A 17991-nucleotide genomic window follows, 5' to 3' on the forward strand; every position below is an offset into this window, starting at 1 on the left:
GCCTGCCCAATAAATAACACATTTTCACCACAATGTTTTGGAGCAGAGAAGTAGCAGGCAGGAAAATAGTACTCTGCCCCATGCTGCTTCCCCACTTTAACAGTGCCATCCTAAGAAAACTTTTCCTTGGAGTAATCCCCATTGACTATACCTGGGTAAGTTTCCAAGTAGCCTCGCTTTGGACTGCAGTGTAAACATCCTCTCCAAAATCTGCTTTTCTTTTAAATATGTGTCAATGGCTATTGAGAGCAAGAGTGGTGTAGTGGTGAAAGATTAAGATCTGAGAGACCCAAATTCAACCCTCCACTCAGCCATGGAAGCTTGCTGGGTGACCTTGGGTCAGTCATAGACTCTCAGCTCAACCTACCTCAAATGCTTGCAGTGAGCATAAATTTGACTATAATGATATAAGTCACTTTGGAACCCCATTGGGGATAAAGGTGTAGTATAAATGAAGTAAATATATCAATCTTGTACACAAGTAAAGATGCAGTCCTAAGAGAGCATTCCTAAACAGTTTGACTCAGTATCCCACTTAAGTCTATTCAGTGGGCTTCATCCCAAGAAAATGTTCTTAGAATGGCAGTGTAAGTATACTTACTTTGGAGTAAGCCTCACTATAAGCAATGGGAATGCTTTTGAATAAAAAAAATTATTTGGCTTGTGTTGCGGGTTAGGAATATTTTATTAGCCCTGCATATTGTCACATCAAAAACCTTCAGGAAACTGGATAGGGTGTGGCTGCCTTGCTGTACCATGCTTTGTGGCTGCAGATAGATTGTATAAAATAACTATATGAGGGTCCGGTCACACGCAGAATTAGTGACGCGATAGGGACAAATGCCAGGCAGATTTTACGGGCGTGATCACATAGGAACATCTGGCAACTGCACCTGTTGGCAACCTGTATCACCCCGCCGAAGATGTGGAGTAAAAAGATACCTGGGAAAGTGCAGTATTTTCCAGAAAACGCAAGGCGCGGGTGGACGCCAGATTGCGAAAGCGCTGGTATCCCGCCACATCTGGCACCCGTCTGCATCCCGTCTCACACCGGATTTTTTTTAAAGCCTCTGTGGATTCGGTTCCGTGGTCATGCGCATGCGGGAACTCCAGTTAACCCCACACACACACTCTCATCTGATCGGGAAGTGGCAGCTTGTGATCCCCCCATGTGTGATTGCGCCATGCTGCTTCTTTCTCCCCCCCTTTCTTTGCCACACTTCACCATCAACGTGAGATTGTCGGTCGATGGCCTGAGCACAGAGCCTCGGAGAAACATTTGATCGCACTACCGTGCTTCATTTTGCTCCAGGGCAAAAAGCCTCAATCCACCCCAGATTATCTTGCTCATGTGACTGGGACCCGAGTCTTTCTAATATTAAAAGAAGTTGCAAAGAATTTAAATTTTGTCACAATGGCAGAATCTGATGGTTAGAATTTCAAAGTCACTGAGTTCAGAGGAGCAGATTTTACAGGAATATGTACATACATTTACTCTTAAGTCTCCTGGAACTTTTCACAAGTCTGATGCAAAACTGTACATCTGACCTCATCTTTCCAAATCTGACATTTTATCACAGCACCTACAACCACAAGATAATTTCCCATGATTTGTGTAAAGCCTACTGGTTTCCTGAACAGAAAAGATTCTTAGATATGAAAACTATTGCAGATTTTGCCTTTTCTCTCACAAAAAGAATTGTTAAAGTTCTATTGCCCCCCCAGTCGGAATAACGAGACAGACAACAGTTTGGAAGTAAACAAGGGCCACTTTATTAACCACCCACCCCGTCCTTGTCATGACGCCGTGTGTCATGCTACTGTTGCCAAGGCGGCAAAAAAGCCCCCGGACCTCACTGGCTTCGCCGGGAGGCCGGGAACTTCATTCTGTCATTTATTTTTATAAATGTCAACTATGTTCTGAAAGATAGTGAATAAACACATAATCAGAATACAATTTTGTAAGAGAACACATTTTACAATAACACAAGAGACAAAAGTTTTAAATTTGTCAGTTTAAAAAAATTCTAGAAAAACAAGCCAAAAAACCTTAGATGAAGAACCACCAGGAGTATGTTTCACTTTCCTGGTGCTTTCATGCAATGAAGTGACAGCTTTAACCACAGAACATCTGGGTCCTAGCTTCTGTTACAGTAAAGCTTTTTAGGGGCAAAGTATGCCTTGTTTGACTGTGCATTCATTTAAGGCCAGTAAACTCTGCCTTGATTTAAAAACATAAAAACCATCTCCCTTTTCAAAGAACTATTTCCAGTCTTCTCTTTGAATCTTACCACTTTGGTGAAAGATGAATTTAATTTGATAACTTATTGCGTATTTATCATGTCTTTGCTCAGCCTTTTTTCTTTTTACAAGATGTAGATCTTCTAACTGATACATTAAATTTATATGTAGCATTGCATACTTTGGGGGGATAATATTTGATGTTTTATATCAAAGTTAATATAACAGGAAAATCATGTTTTAAATTAGCTAATGCAGTTAAAACCACTCTATGAAGCTACTTGGGGCGGCTTTTTGAAAACATGCATTTGTGTTTATTTTGTTTTATCTGTCTTTCATTGTGTGTATCAGAAATATAAAAGCAGAGAAAAATTGTACTGAAATAAAGCAGAGGAAACTTTAAAATTTTTCACATGCTAACTATGATAAATAAATTCACTTCTGTTTCTTGGAATGTCTTCATTACTTCCTTGTAAAAATGGTAAAGACTTGGTGGTATGATGTTTAATCGAGGGTATACTATCCACTGGTTAATGCTCATTTGGTTATGTCTAAAATGGGTTGACTCAGAATTAAGTCACATTTTATTTAGGGATGCATTCAATTGGGTTTACTCCCAGGAAAGCGTTTTTAGGATTACAACTTTAGTGTACTACTTCGTTAAGTGAATATAAAATATATGCTTTTTTTCCCTCATCAAGAGAAAGGGGAGAATGAAGCAAGTGAATCTGCATTGTAGAAGTTATAATTTAATGCATAAAATAAATTAGCACCCCATTCCTTAATATATTTACGCTGAAACAGAGTTCACTACATTGAGTAAGACTGAAATTTCATGCCGCTCACTAGAGAGAAAAGCCCCACTGAGTGCAGTGGGACTTATTTCTGACAAAATGTACAGAGGATCAACCTGCATTTGAATTAAGGATTATAGCCCCAAGAGGAATATAAAAGTGTCATATTTGTGCATTGTATATATCTGGAAAACAATTATGGAAACAAGAACTGGTAGTATGGAGAACATGTAAGCTGTGGTATTGTTTTAAAGTGAAAGTAATGCCTTCTTAACATTTTCATCAGAATATGTTAATTTGTCAGTGAACCTCTTGCTAGCAATATTTTTTTTAGCCAAAAACAGTTTAGCCACGTATACTTCTGCCAGTTGAGTTCTAAACAGCAAGTTTCTTTTTGCAAAAAGCATCAACCTGAGAACGTGCTTTATTATTTTATAAAACTGCAAAGGGCGTATCTCTACAAGGGAAAATATTTGCTCTTTAAATTGATGACCAGCCCAGGAGAGGCAATCAAAACTCAAGAATGGGTACAGCACACAGTTGGAAGAAGTGGAAAGATAAATCTTTAGAGAAGGAGAATGAAAACTACAAACAAAAATTACTTTAAAAGATTAATTTAGTAAATGAACTAGTATTATGACAATACATGGTTACAAATAATAACAAATTAGAATACATGGCCACAAGTATTTTCTGTTGTCCACTGACTGTTTGAATGTGCTTTTGCTAGGTGCAAAATATTAGTTTGTAGGAACAGGTAAAGTGTTCACAGAGCTGTGAATGAGGCTGCTGTAATCCACAGTAAATATTCTAAGACTGAATTATCCTCATTAAGCTGATAATATGAAATACACTGGGTTAATCATAAATTCATGACAAGCGTACAGCAACTTCTGTTTTATGTAATGCACTCCAGTATGTTACTACACATTAACAACATATACCTTAATGTTTTTGTAATGGGGTTACTCTGGTGGATCTCCCATGAACAGGTAATTTGTCTCCCTCTTTCAAATGAAATGGAGCATATTCAGGGGTAATTTATACATATTTCTTAACAATTTCACTTCATTAATAATAGGGTCATTCATCTTTGCTAAAACATTTTGTGAATTCCACAATCTGGACACCTGTGTTTCATTTTCAGCCCTTCCAGATCACAGAAATGAAGTTTGAAGGGCTCTTCTCTTTGCTTTGTTCAGCTTTTTAATTTTGTTTGTTTTGCAAAATGTATACCCTGCCTTTTTGCCCTCATAAGGGTCACCAAGGTGGCTAACAAATTAAAAACTTATCTATATAATAATTCTGTTTTGGTCTCCTGAACATTCCACACGTTCCCAAATCAGTTCGCTCCCTGATCTGTCACTCAGAAGCTGTCCCTATCCACTGGCTGCGTTGCCTGAGTCTCATCTCCAATATTCTAAACACTTTGCTGTTCCTCTTCCCCCAATAGCCAGTCGGAACACATAGGTCATTTGCATATGCGGCCTGATTGGCCTTTGCTTCTAGCATTCTAAACAGTTTGCTGGTGCTGTTGGGAGTCATTGAATGTGTCCTGAGGTAAAATACATATCCCAATTTTCCCTTAAACAGTCACTGGAGTTGCCAAAATACATATCCCAATCTTCCCTTAAACGGTCATTGGAGTTGCCAATCTCCCTGTGGGGCCTGGAGATCTTCCAGAAATTACCGTGTTCCCCAGCCACAGCACATCATTTCCCCTACAGGAAATTTCCCAGCTATTACAATGGCTGCTTTGGGCAATGGACTCTACCCCTCAAATCTCTAGGTGCTGCCTGGAGGCTGGCAATACTAAGGGGAGGCCCTTAGTATTGCCAGCCTCCAGGCAGCACCTAGAGATCTCCAAGATCAGTTCTCCTGGAGAAAATGGCCACTTTGGGCAATGGACTCTATGGCATTATACCCTGCTGAGGTCCCTCCGCACCCCAAACCCTGCCCTCCCCAGGCTTTACCCCTCAGATCTACAGGTCTGGTTCTCCCCTTAGTATTGCCAGCCTCCAGGCAGCACCTGGAGATCTCCAAGATCAGTTCTCCTGGAGAAAATGGCTGCTTTGGACAATGGACTCTATGGAATTATACCCTGCTGAGGTCCCTCCACACCCCAAACCCTGCCCTCCCCAGGCTTTACCCCTCAAATCTACAGGTATTTCCCAACCCAGAGTTGGCAACCCTGTAACTTGCTATGGAACCGCTTTCCAGAGCCTTGGAACTCAGAAGACATGGCATAGGAGGAGGTGCTTTTCTACCTTATTTGCCGCTGCATAACCCCAAATCAACAAAAGTCAGTGGTGGAGGGAACCATACCTGTTACCATTAGGCTGTGCTCGCATACTACCCACTTGGGGCAGCAAAATGACTTGAGACAGCCCTGTCTTATAGCTAAGCAGAAGGAAATAAACATGGCTTGCCTCCCTCTATTTTCCCCTTCCCTCTGCCGCCCCACCAGCCACAGTCGGGACACTCACCTGGAATTTCCTTCTAGAGCTCATTGTATTTCTTCCCACAACGGGCCTTACTCCCAGTATACACAATAAAACCACATTTTAAAAACCAGTAAAACCAGCAAAAAGCACATATTAAAACAATTAAAATCAGAGCTAAAGTACACATACAAAAACATAAAAACAACAAACATCAGTCAGGAAGGAGGGATCATTAAGAGAACACCAAGCGAAACAGAAGAGTCTTGACCAATTCGTGGAAGATGATAACAGAAGGGAACATATGGGTCTACATGGGAAGAGAGTTCCAGAGTTTTTAACAAATGCATCAAGACACATTTGTAGGGACACAAAGTATGTGCTTACCTATTAGACCAACACTGCCCCTCTATGTAAATTAGTATGTGTTTGAAATCACTACCGTGTGACATGGTCCAGTACCGGACAACTTATGTTTGGTGGAGGAAAGTGCCGTCAAGTCACAGCTGACTTATGGTGAACCCTTTGGGTTTTCAAGGCAAGAGACATTCAGAGGTGGTTTGCCATTGCCTGCCTCTGCATCCTGGGACCTTAACTTTTGGTGCATCAAAATAGAGTATTTTTAGATGAGTACAACAGGGACACCCTCGAGGACTTGCATGGGGCATCTCATTTTGTCTTGAATCCTCACTAATTCTACCACTATAGCATCTCCCCTTTCCTATTCCTTCCCATCCAGCAGCCAACCTACCTTTATCTGCCCCCCTCCCATCTTCATCTTTCTCTTCTTTCCTCCCCATGGGAACCTCTCTCTGGGAAAACTCTGTGTGGATCTGGCCACCAGGCCGATCTGAATCCAGTTGTGCAGTGGGAATCTCCAAGGATTTGCAGGAGGCATCTCAGTTTCCCCTGTATCCTCCTCCATACTCTATTTTCTCTTTTCTTTTTCCTGGCAGCTCCCATGTCCTCGAATTTCTTCACTTTCTTTCCTCCTTCCTACTCACCTACCCACCAACCTTTTATCTGACCTGTATCTTCAGCTGTATTTATTATTTACTTCATTCATACCCTGCCTTTCTCTACAACGGGGACCCAAGCCTACATTATTCTTCTCTCCTCATTTTTATCTGCACAATAGTCCTGTGACATATGTTGGCTGAGACTATGTGACTGGCCCAAAGTCACCGGATGGGCACCATGGTAGAGTGGGGATTCAAACCTGGGTCTCCCAGATCTTAGTTTGAAACTCAATTACTATGCCAAGCTGGCTTTCATGGCTGCTGTTGAATATCAGAGATTGCTGGCAGGTTCGGCCTTGATGATTCCTCCCTCAAAGGTCATAACAGCTCTGGAAATGGCCCTGTCCCTCCCCCCCTGCCAGAAACCAAGGCTTGACATCACAGTTACAAATAATATGTTTTCTCAATTCCCCACTTTGCAAGCTGCAAGAAGCATTTTTTCCTTATGGTTTATAGAAGTGGCGTCTCTCTGTCTCCAGTAATGAAGCACATGATCACCATTTTATTTTATTTTTTTACTTCATGGTTGCCAGGCTATGCCAACTCCTTTAACGCTGTTGTGTTTACTATCCACTCACTAAACATTGTCAGTGGAATTTATTACTATCTATAAAGTGATCATAATTTTTCTGTTTTCACATTCTACAGTGCATCGGTTATGTGTATTCTTGGTTATGTGTATCTCATAGAGATTCTGAATGAAAGCAGCTAATTGAAGTTAATAAAAACATTGTTTTGTTTTACTGTTTTCAATCTCTACACTTTTCTTCTGGTAATATAGTAATATTACTGGTAATATAGGTTGCTTCCATAGTTTGACGCTTCTCCATGCTGCTTTCCCCACCTTTGTAAATGCAGAGGTACGCATGTTGTTGGTGTTTCTACACCTAGCAGTTTCTTGTTCACTTTTCTCTGTCTTTCCCCCAACTTTTCCTTTCCACATGTGTTCCACAATGGCTGTCAGGAGCATAGTCATCTTGGCTGCTGTGCTGACTTGTTGACTTTTCTTCATACATAAATTATAGCACTATAATGGTTCTGTTAAAATGTGAAATAGATACATGGCAATAGATCACTATAGTGGTAGAATGCAATATAAATACTTTCCCTTCAGCAGTCTTGCCATTTCCTCTCTCCTCTCTTTCCAGGACAAAAACTGCCCATGCCTTTCCCCTTATATCTCTGCAATGAAAAGGGCTGGGGAATACCGCTTAATTAAACTGGGCCTTCAGAAGAACAAACATTTCAAGCAGAAATAGATAAGTGGTGATAGATCACTATAGCATTATAGTGCATAACATTTTTTAAACCTCTCAAAAAGCCCTACAAGGGAAAAAATGTAGGAAAATAGCACTCTTGAGAGGCTATTGATGAGAAAATAGCACCAATGTGGGCGGCACCTTTATAGCAGAAAATGTGTACCACATGATGTAACATGTTTGGACTTCATTATTTCCTAAAAGGACCAAATAAAGCAGGTTTAGAAAGCAGTGTATAGAGTGAATAGGGGAAATCTGGAAAGAAGACAGTTAAGGCACACTGTCATGTGGATGCTCCAATAAAAAGTACTCTAGTTTGGAAGCCAAGGTGGAGGAAAACCTCCATGTGAGAGCAGCTGTAGATATGAATTGAATTGTAAGTCTTTCCTAGAAGTGCTGTAATACATCCTAAGCCTTGGATAAAGCTCGTAGGCTACCCTTGTTTCTGTGCCCTAAAAAGAAAAAAAAGTCCTGTTTCCCCTGCCCCGCTAAGCTTTCATTGCAATACATTACAGCTGGTGTTCTGTTTTTCATGATGTGAAATCAAACACTGTTGGAAATTTCTGTGCAACAGAGAGTGTGATTATTGCCCTCCAGTTGTATGATAAAAGAACAGCCACAGTGTTCCAAACTATGGAAATTTGACAATACTTGGGCACTGGCAGCCATTTAGTGAACAGTTTGCACCCAGAGGCAATTTTAGATGATGTTTGGCAGTATCCTCATTCATGTGATATCTTATTCAATTAGAAGCTTAGCCTAGCTCCACTCAGGTATGTGTATTCAACATTCTACTTCTTGCTTTACATTAATGCTTGATTTGTAAAACAGAAATAATTTTCTCTTTAAAGCATACTATGTCTTTGGGAAAAGAATAGAAAGACATGTTGAATACTTAGAGGAGTTGTCTTTGTTCCCCATAAACACCAATAATTAGCTCCTGCATCTTAATTAAACAATATGTAGCAGGTCATTGAAGAGATTTACAGTGCAAACCTTAGCCCCATCTCTAAAAGGTTTAGTATGGAGACTAAACCCCAGACCTATAGCCCAAAATTTTATGAGGGGACAGGAATACACTGAGGGTTGGTAAGTCCCCATCATCCTAACCTCTGAGCCTCATTGAGTGGGGCCTTATGACGTCATGGGTGGTAGTCTAGCAATGTCATTGGATGGGACCTGGTGATGTCACACAATAATTTTAATAGTAGTAGTACTTGTACACACCACTAGGCATGTACCACCTGGTAGATTGGATATAGCCAGTGTTTGTTCACTTGCTAAACTTAATTAGAGAAATCAAGAATCATGTTGTGATGGTTTTCAGTGAGATAGATGAGAACATGTAATCAGTCACTTTGAAGGTGCAACAGACTAAAATTTGATTTCATTTGAGAAGTTTAACTAGTTATATCCTATTGTTTTTAACTGGCTGGATCCAGTTGAGAGACCCTCTAATATAGCAACTTTAACAGAAATAAAATATATTCAACATCTTGCACTGAAAACATGGATTTGCATGACCAAAAAACGTGGTGGGTTTTCTTTGGCTGTTTATTTGTTGGCAAGTACAAACTGTGTTTGAAGATGCATTCTTTCATATGATGTGTCCCCCATTTATTTGTTGATCTTAAATATGCAGTTATGTAATGTTATGATGCTCATGAATATGCATTTGATGGAATTATAGTGATGCTTGGGTAGGATACAGCATTAGCACATAAAGAGTGATTTCCCTTGGAAAACAGATTCTTTTTTTCCTTTTGGGCTAGAGAACTATGACAGAAATCTTTCCAACTTTGCGGAACTAAGCCACATTCATTCAAAGTACATCAAGAACTTATGTGAGAGCAAACCTTTGTGATATGCTTCAGGGTGAGATGACTAGTCTAAAATTTGATTGGAAACATGGGATACAGAAAAAAACCCTAACAAACCTATATGGATAAGGGAAATAAACTAGCACAATACTGAATTTTCATGATTTGATTTGATTTTCATTGCCATTTTGGTGGTGAGAAAATGTTTCCAGTAAACTCTTTTTTGTATTCTGTCATGCTTCTTTTTCATGCTCGTTTACTTCATAGCCATTATTTCCCTGATCTACAATCACAATGATTATGAATCAAATGTGTATCTGAATATGGATGCTGATTCTCTACACCACATCACTTTCAATAGGGTATTTTATTTTATCTTTATTCCACCCTAACCCTATAGTAATATCATCATCATCATCATCTGTATCCTGCCTTTCTGTCCTTACAAGAGCCACCAAGGCAGCTAGCAATTTAAAACATACACAATAATGTTACACTATAAAGCCATTAAAATAACCCCTCTCCCAAACACATATCATTAACACAATTAAAAAGTAGAGTTAAAATACATACAAAACATAAAAACATTGATTAGGAAGAAGGGATCATTGAGGAAATGCCAAACAAAACCAAAAAGGCTTCCCCACTGGTGGTAGATAGCAACAGAAGGGGACAGACAAATCTCACTGTGGAGAAAATTGAGCTTTGGTGTCATGACAAAGAAGGTCCCCTACTGGGTTTCCACCCACATAATCTCAGAAGGTGGAGCATCTGAAGCAGCACCACTGAAGATGACCATAGTGGGTCAGACAGGTTTATAAGGGATTAGGTGTCCCTTCAGGTATATTGGTCCCAAACCATGTGTGGGGTTTTTTTTTTTTTGCATTTTTGCATTTGTGTCTGTGTGCTCATGCCTGGAAGCCATGGCGACCTTTGACGACTCCTACTGGGGCATGGAGGTCATTCAGAGAAGTGGCCTGATAGCCTGCCTCTGGCCTTCTGGCCCTGGCATTCTCTGGAGGTCTCCCATCTAAATACTTGCCGGGGTCAGCCCTGCTTAGCTTCTGAGATCTGATGAGATCGGGGTTGCCTGGGCTATCCAGGTCAGGGCCCAAACCATATGTTTTGAAGGTCAATACCAGCACCTTCAATTGTGCTCTGAAACAAATTGGTCGCCAGTGTAGATACCAGGACTGGAGTGAAATGTCCTTCCACCCCACCGTAGTCAGTATCCTGGTTGCAGCATTCTGTACCAATTGAAGTTTCTGAATACTTCTCAAGGGCAGCTCCACATAGAGCGCATTGCAGTTATTGAATCTAGATGTAATCAGGGCACCCACCACAGTGGCCAGATATTTTCTGGCCAGGAAAGGCCACAGCTGGCTAACCAGTCAAAACTGGTAAAAAGTACTCCTGGACACAGGTGTCCAGAGGTCATTTCGGGGGGGATCGTGGGGGATCGCAGTTCCCCGTCCACCGCCGGGCCCCTCATGGGGCTCGGCAGTGGAGCTGCAAGGCCGGCGGTGGCGGCCGGGACCATTGGGGGCGGGGTATGTGGCCTTATGACACACTTCTGGTGATGTCAGGGGTGTGGCATATGCTAATGAGTTATACTAATGAGTTCCCCTAGCTCTTTTTCTACGAAACGACCCCTGCAGGTGTCACCTGTTTATCCAGCAGTAGGGCTTGGTCCAAGAGCACCCACAGACTAAGGACCTATTCCTTCAAGGGGAGTGCAACCCCATCCAGAATAAGGAACACCATAAATCCCATGTCAGCCATTCTGCTCACCAGTAGCACTTCCATCTTGTTGGGATTAGCTTCAGTTTATTAACTCACATCCACTCCAAAAGTGCCTCCAGGCCTCCCTAGGATCAGCCTATATGTGTTTCGATGTGCGTCTCAATATGAGGGAGCATCAGCCCACATTCTTTAATGACAGAGACATGTTTCGTATTTCTCAGCACTCACCCCCTTTGTGAATGCTACTTTTAGAAATATGGATGGGCTTATTTTTCAGGGCCTAATTCATGAAGTTTGTGTTTAGGTTCAGTGCTAATAACCCCATATTGTTGTTTATATAAACTTAATGGAAGTTTTCATAGAATTTGGGAGTAAATGTAACAAGGGGTGTGCAAGAAAAAAATATTATTATTTTCAAAATTCGGGAATACTGGACCTGAAAAATATTGGTATTTCCCAAATTTCTCAAATCTCAATACTGGTATGGTATTTGGATTCAGTAAATATTCAGGATTCTTGATTGGGGGGGGGGGGTCCATTATACCCTATGAAGACTATTAAAGTTAATGGCAAATCTATCCTGGGGCATATTCAGTGGGGGGAGGGTTGAGGTAGAGGCACCAATTTTGCAGCATAGCTGCTGGAGCCTCTCCTCAAAAGAACCCACAAGCTTCCAAAAAATTGGACCAGGGGGTCCAATTCTATGGGCGCCCAAAGAAGGTTCCCCCATTTTCCATTGTTTCTAATTGGGAAAAATAGCAAGGCAATACAAGCCCAGCAGGATGTCCCAGAGAATCTCTGCAGTAGAAAGTGAAGGGTGGTTTTTTTTTTTGCAAGGCCAGCAGCAGAACCAGTGCAATGTGTGCAGCAGAACCAGTGCCAGTGCAGCAGTGCCAAAACCTAACAGGACTAAAGTCAAATCTGAGAATCTCTGAAGTAGAAGCTGGGGTGGGCATTTCTGCAAGGACAACAGAACCAGTGCAATGTAGTAGTGCCCAGCAGCAGAACTCACTATCAACCTACCACTGACCAGCAATAGAACCCAGTGCCAGCTTACTAGTGCCTAGCAGCAGAACCCAGTGTTATTGTGGCAAATGCCAGCTCAACAGAATTGATGTCAAGCACAGAATCACAATCCAAGTGAGGGGGAGGGGTGTTGCAAGGACAGCAAAACCAGTCCAGTAATGCCCAACAGCACAACCCAGCACCAACCTACTAGAGCCCAGCAGCACACTTGGAACACAGAACAGTGAACCTCTATACCCCCTCTATACCAACCTTCTAGAAATTAAAGGGAAGAGAGGAAAACTATTGGGGGAAAAGGACTTAAAATAGAAGAGAAAGCCAGAAGAACCTAGACCAAAAGCTCCTCCACACACACACACCAGACCAAAAAAAGAAAAGGGGGGGGGGAGAAGAAGAGGAAACAAGCAACAAAGCCTCACCCCCCCAACTCCTGAAAAAAAGAGGTGGGGAAAAACAGTGAAAGAGAGAGAGAGAATTCAAGTAAAATAGATTTTTAAAGAACCAAGCAGAACCCCCCACAAGCCCAAAAAAAGAACTAAAATGAATAAGTTCACCATGTTTTAAACCAATTCCAAAGAACCAAAGCCAAGAACCAAAGCAAAAGGAATGAACCCTTGGCCTCCCCCCCCCACCATCAGGCCCAAACAACAAGCTACAAAACCAGAAGGAATTAAAACCTAAGAATAAAACCAGGGGGGGGAGGCCCATGGCCTCACCCCCCACCAATAACAATAAAATAAGAACACTTTTTTTAAAAAAATTGTTCATTCAAACCAATCACTGTCTTCACTCTTCTCTAGGCAGGCAGGATCTGATCCAGTGTCCACAGCAGAGTCTCTCAGGCAGCAGGAGACTGAAGCCAAAGCCAGTGCACACTCTCCAAACCTGTCTCAGCAACGGAGTCTAGCTCAGCCAGACCCTTGCTCTTATGCTCTTTGCCCATGCACAGAAGAATTTCAAAAAAGAACAAACTTCTGTGATTGGCTAAAGAGCAGCAATGTTCCTCTTTACCTGAAATCCTATTTGCCAAATTGCCACTGTGCCTTCCCTCTCTCTCCTGTTCCCTGGGAAATGGATGGGGAAAGCAAGGTAGTTTAGACTTCACATTTGAAGCCAACAACCTTGCAAGTTGCAAACCTGCAATGCTATGCTATTTGCAAAAGCATTGCAATGATTAGCTCTAAGGCACTACAGCTCCCCTTAAGGTGCTTTTGCTACTGGGCTGCAGAGATGCGTCTTCCCCTTCCCTCCTGTTGCCCTGGAAAACAGAGCAAAAGGCAAAAAAGAGCCCTAGAGGAGAGAACTGAAAGTTAACTTTGTAGCCCTTTAAACCTCTCCACCACCAGCTTGTCAGTATAGCTGAATATTCCTGAAAAAGCAAAAAAAAAAAAAGCAAACTGTTTAGAATATTGATGCGAGACTCAGGCAATGCAGCCAGTGGATAGGGACAGCTTCTGAGTGACAGATCAGGGAGCGAACTGATTTGGGAGCGTGTGGAATGTTCACACCAAAATACAATTATATATAAGGAGAGATCAGCTATAGCAGTATCTGGTCAGATTCTCTGATCTGTATTTGGCTTTAAAAATACCCGAAAAATACCAGTAAGTTATTTTTGCGTATTTTTTCAGTTTGGATACAGCCGAATGCATGCCCCTGAATGTAACCTCAGTCCAATATAAAATTGTTGTTAACTATCAAAACACTTTTCATGAATAGAGTTCTGGTCAATGGTGGGTGAGTTGAAAATTCTATTTCCCAACTTTCTGTCTACTATACTTAAAAAAAACAACTTCTGTACAAACTAGTTTCTACCTGGCCTTTGGGTTAGTAGCCCAAAACTGTATATATATATGTATATATTTAATTTACAAATGCATTAATGATCCAAAGTAACTGGTAGCTCAGCAAACTGACAGAACCAATATTAACCATTGTTCACCAGCTTAAATCAAGAGCAAATCCATTATGGTCAGCAGTTACAATATGATAATTGAGTCCCATATTCTTTTCTAATTGTATCTCTGAAGTTTTTTTTTAAAGACATCTTACTTGACCAAAAAACCTCTCTTTGGCGGGATACCAGTTACATAATATATTGTTTAATACTTAGAAACCTGAAATCATGCCATCTATATGCTCTACAACTCTGGATAAAATCAGGGACTGTAATAAACATGTCTCCTCTAGATCATCTCATTTGTGCATTAATAAGGCATACTTTTTATGACTAATGTTCATCTAAGGATTGTTAATAAACCTTTGTTAAGCCTGATGATGCTTCTCAGGACCAGCCTATTGGGTCTTCAACACAACTCAGTTTATCTTCTACCTCTGAGAAACACAATTCCCTTGACACACATTCCTACCCCCACTTAATCTGGAAACAATAATGCAAAACAGGAAAGCAACTGAAACAGATTTCCCACCTCCTAGTCTCTACATATGTCCTCCAAATCCCCCAGCAGTCCCAGAAGCATGAAGATCCTGAACTTTGAACTAATTAGATTTTAAAAAAGAAACCTTGTTTTCTTTTACTTCTCTCTTTTTAAAGTCACCTTTAAAATACTGTGTATAAAGCAGCATAGTTAACACAGGAGTTTTGAAGGTTTCCAGATTGTTGTCCTGGTCACTCATCAGTGGCATTCTGACCTTTGTGTCTGTTTATATGCCCTCTTTCTTTTTCCAGAGCAGCTAAAGGGCTAAACTTTCCCCACCACACTGGACAAATAAACAATGAAGAAGCAGCTAGCAAGTCTAAATCATACTGCCCTTGCTAATTTGATTTTGATAGCTGTTTTATAGCTTTATATTTAGAAAATAGCTCCTCTTCAGTCTGTAAATTACCTCCTATTAATAAAGAGAGATTTTGAGGCTTGATCTCAGTACTTGATTACAAGTTTTTCAAAATCAATGTGTCTTAGAACATTAACAGCCAAGTATCTTTTTCTACAGAATGAAAAAAACTCAGATTAAGTGTAATAATTCTTGATTGGATTAATTAATTCACACTGGAGCACCAAAGGAAGATTTGGGGGTTCAAAGATTCAACTGATGGCTCCCGGCTGATTTTTATGTGCTTTAAATCCTGCCTGTGTGCTGAGCTGAGAAGTCTGTATTCTAGATTCATTTGTGAATGTTCTGCATTTAGTTTTGTAGAACACTTGGAAAAAGCTTGTTCAATTTGTTCATCAGACTTTGAGGTTCAAAGCAATAATAAAAGAATGTACATGGTCTGGCTGGCTTAACCTTTTAGATCAAAGGTACAGGATAATTGTGCCAAGACTGATGGTAATGAGATTACAGATACTTTGGCCTTGCTACAAGGAATCGGGTTATGTAAAGTCTCACAGACAAAATAGGGAATAAGTCAGTAACAGGGTATGAAAATTATTGTAAGGCTCTCTTCTACCTTCAGTACTATTTAGCTTCATCTGAACTTTGTTCAAATCTTGTGATGCTTCAGTGGTCTGAACAGCAGCCTGAACAAAGGCTATCAAGAGGATATAAAATGATATAAGATTTGCTATCATATTTTTACATCTTTCTAGCCCACGACACTGGGCCCAATACAAAGAAAGAAAGAATCTGGCATGAATCTTGCAATACTGTAAAGATGTGTACAGAGTGCAACTCGGGGCTCTAGCCAAAGTTCCACTCAGGAGCTTAGGGGGGTTAGGGTCTTAGGCAACATTAAACTTTTCCCTTTCAAAATTGGCCCAGTGTTTTGTACTGTATATATATATAAAAAATCCCTGATATGTATTTTAAGTGGTGGATTAATAGCAGAAAAAAGTTGCCAGAGTAGAATGGCTGTATGCAGAAGCCACTTCCTGAGGCAATACAGAAATAATGTTGTAATGGGGAGACCCATGAGAGAGATGTGAAGGAGTGAAGATATTAAGGAAATCTGAGACACATGGCAAGAGCCAGTAGGAGAAATAAGAACAGCACACTGGAGGGAGTAAACAGTAGAAGCCATGCAGTCAGTACAGCTGGTACACTTCTTAGTTTAGCAATGTAACGGAATTTGCTGTTTCTCTTTGTATCTCTTCAGTTCTGGGGATGGCTGGAACTCAGTAAGGCTCCCATGCTTGTTTTTTATTTTAATTTATTTAAAATAAAGAACATAACAAATATAACAAAATCTCCACAATTAGAAAAGAAACCCAAACTGTATAGCTGCAAAACATCTGACCCAGTGTCCTCCTGTTTCTTGTACACCTCTTCAGGAAAATGCTATAACTGTGTTTATTTTTAAGTGCAAAATCCTTTCTTCCAAACATTCTATATGTAATATGGAATTGGATTTCCAACATTGCATGGCTAGTTGTTTGGTTATTGCTGCTTCCCACAAGATCCATAATTGAGTCTTCTTTCTATGCAAGTCAGCAGATGAAAAGACACCCAGCAATAAATGCGCTGCTGCTATCTAAAGTCATACAGAAATCAGAATTTATATACCTTTTCACTTCATGCAACTACATCATATATGGTGGGGTCCAGTGTTCGCTCTAAGCTGAGTTAGTGTGAGCTAGCTCACAGTTTTTTAGCCTCCGGCTCACACATTTTTGTCTTAGCTCAGGAAGGAGGGCTCTGGAGCAAACTGATTGATGCAGTCACCAAATCGCTTGCTCACAACTTTAATGCCAGTTGCTCACAAAGTAGAATTTTTGCTCACAGGACTCCACAGCTTAGAGGGAACATTGGTGGGGTCCCTCTTTTCTTCTTGCAGTGCTATCAGCAGTCCTTTGATAACATACCCAATGTCTCCAAACTGACTGGGGTACATACACTAAGAGGGCTAATTTGTGATCTGTCAACTGTAGGTATAGATCCAGTGATGCTTGTTGACTCTTCACACTTCTGTCATTCTGCAGGCATGTTAAAGAGGGCACTCTTAAATAGAGGTTAGAACTGTAGTAAAATGGAACAACACAGGAGGGACCTTTATAATGTAATAGTATTGTATTCCACTGCAATGATTATTGTATGTATCACTTGCTTTTATAGTATAGTCTTATACCTTGTGATCCCCTTTCTGTATTGTTTAAACTATACCTTGGTTTAGATAACTTGTTTTGCATTGTTCTCTAAATCTATAACCTTGGTCCTATTGCATTTTTCACAGGGATGCCAGCCTCCAGGTGGGACCTGGGGATCCCCGAGAATTACAGCTCATCTCCAGACTGCAGTGATCAGTTCCCTTGGAGAAAGTGGCTGCTTTGGAGGGTGTATTCTATGGCATTCTGAGGGTTCTGTCCATCCCAGGCTCCATCCCCAAATCTCCAGGAGTTTCCCAACCTGGACCTGGCAACCCTGTCCACATCCCCCACTGGTGGCCGGGGGGCGGACCTGGAAACTGTAATTCTTTAGTGGTTGTCTTATGCTGTTTGATTGCACTGTTTCATATTCTGTAATCCACTTTGAGTCCTAGTAAGAAAGACGAGCTATAAATAAAGTAAATAAATAAATTTAGATATGATATATGGATATCTGTTTGATGAAGTGTAGAAGGGCCACGGCTCAGTGGTAGAGCACATGCTTTGCACTCAGGAAGTCCCAGATTCAGTCCTTGACATCTCCAGCGTCACAGTCTCCAGAAGCAGCAGTTGTTGGGAAAGGCTGTTCTCTTTTGAGAGCCAGTT

General features: G+C 40.9%; 1 protein-coding gene across 1 annotated transcript in view; it reads left to right on the forward strand.

Moving 5' to 3' along the window:
- Nucleotides 1-17991, forward strand: part of NDNF (neuron-derived neurotrophic factor) — a 49960-nt gene that overhangs the window by 6577 nt on the left and 25392 nt on the right. The window lies entirely within an intron of this gene.

The sequence above is a fragment of the Gekko japonicus genome, unplaced genomic scaffold (assembly GCF_001447785.1).
Source record: "Gekko japonicus isolate JY-2015 unplaced genomic scaffold, Gekko_japonicus_V1.1 scaffold814, whole genome shotgun sequence".
Lineage (NCBI taxonomy): Eukaryota > Metazoa > Chordata > Lepidosauria > Squamata > Gekkonidae > Gekko > Gekko japonicus.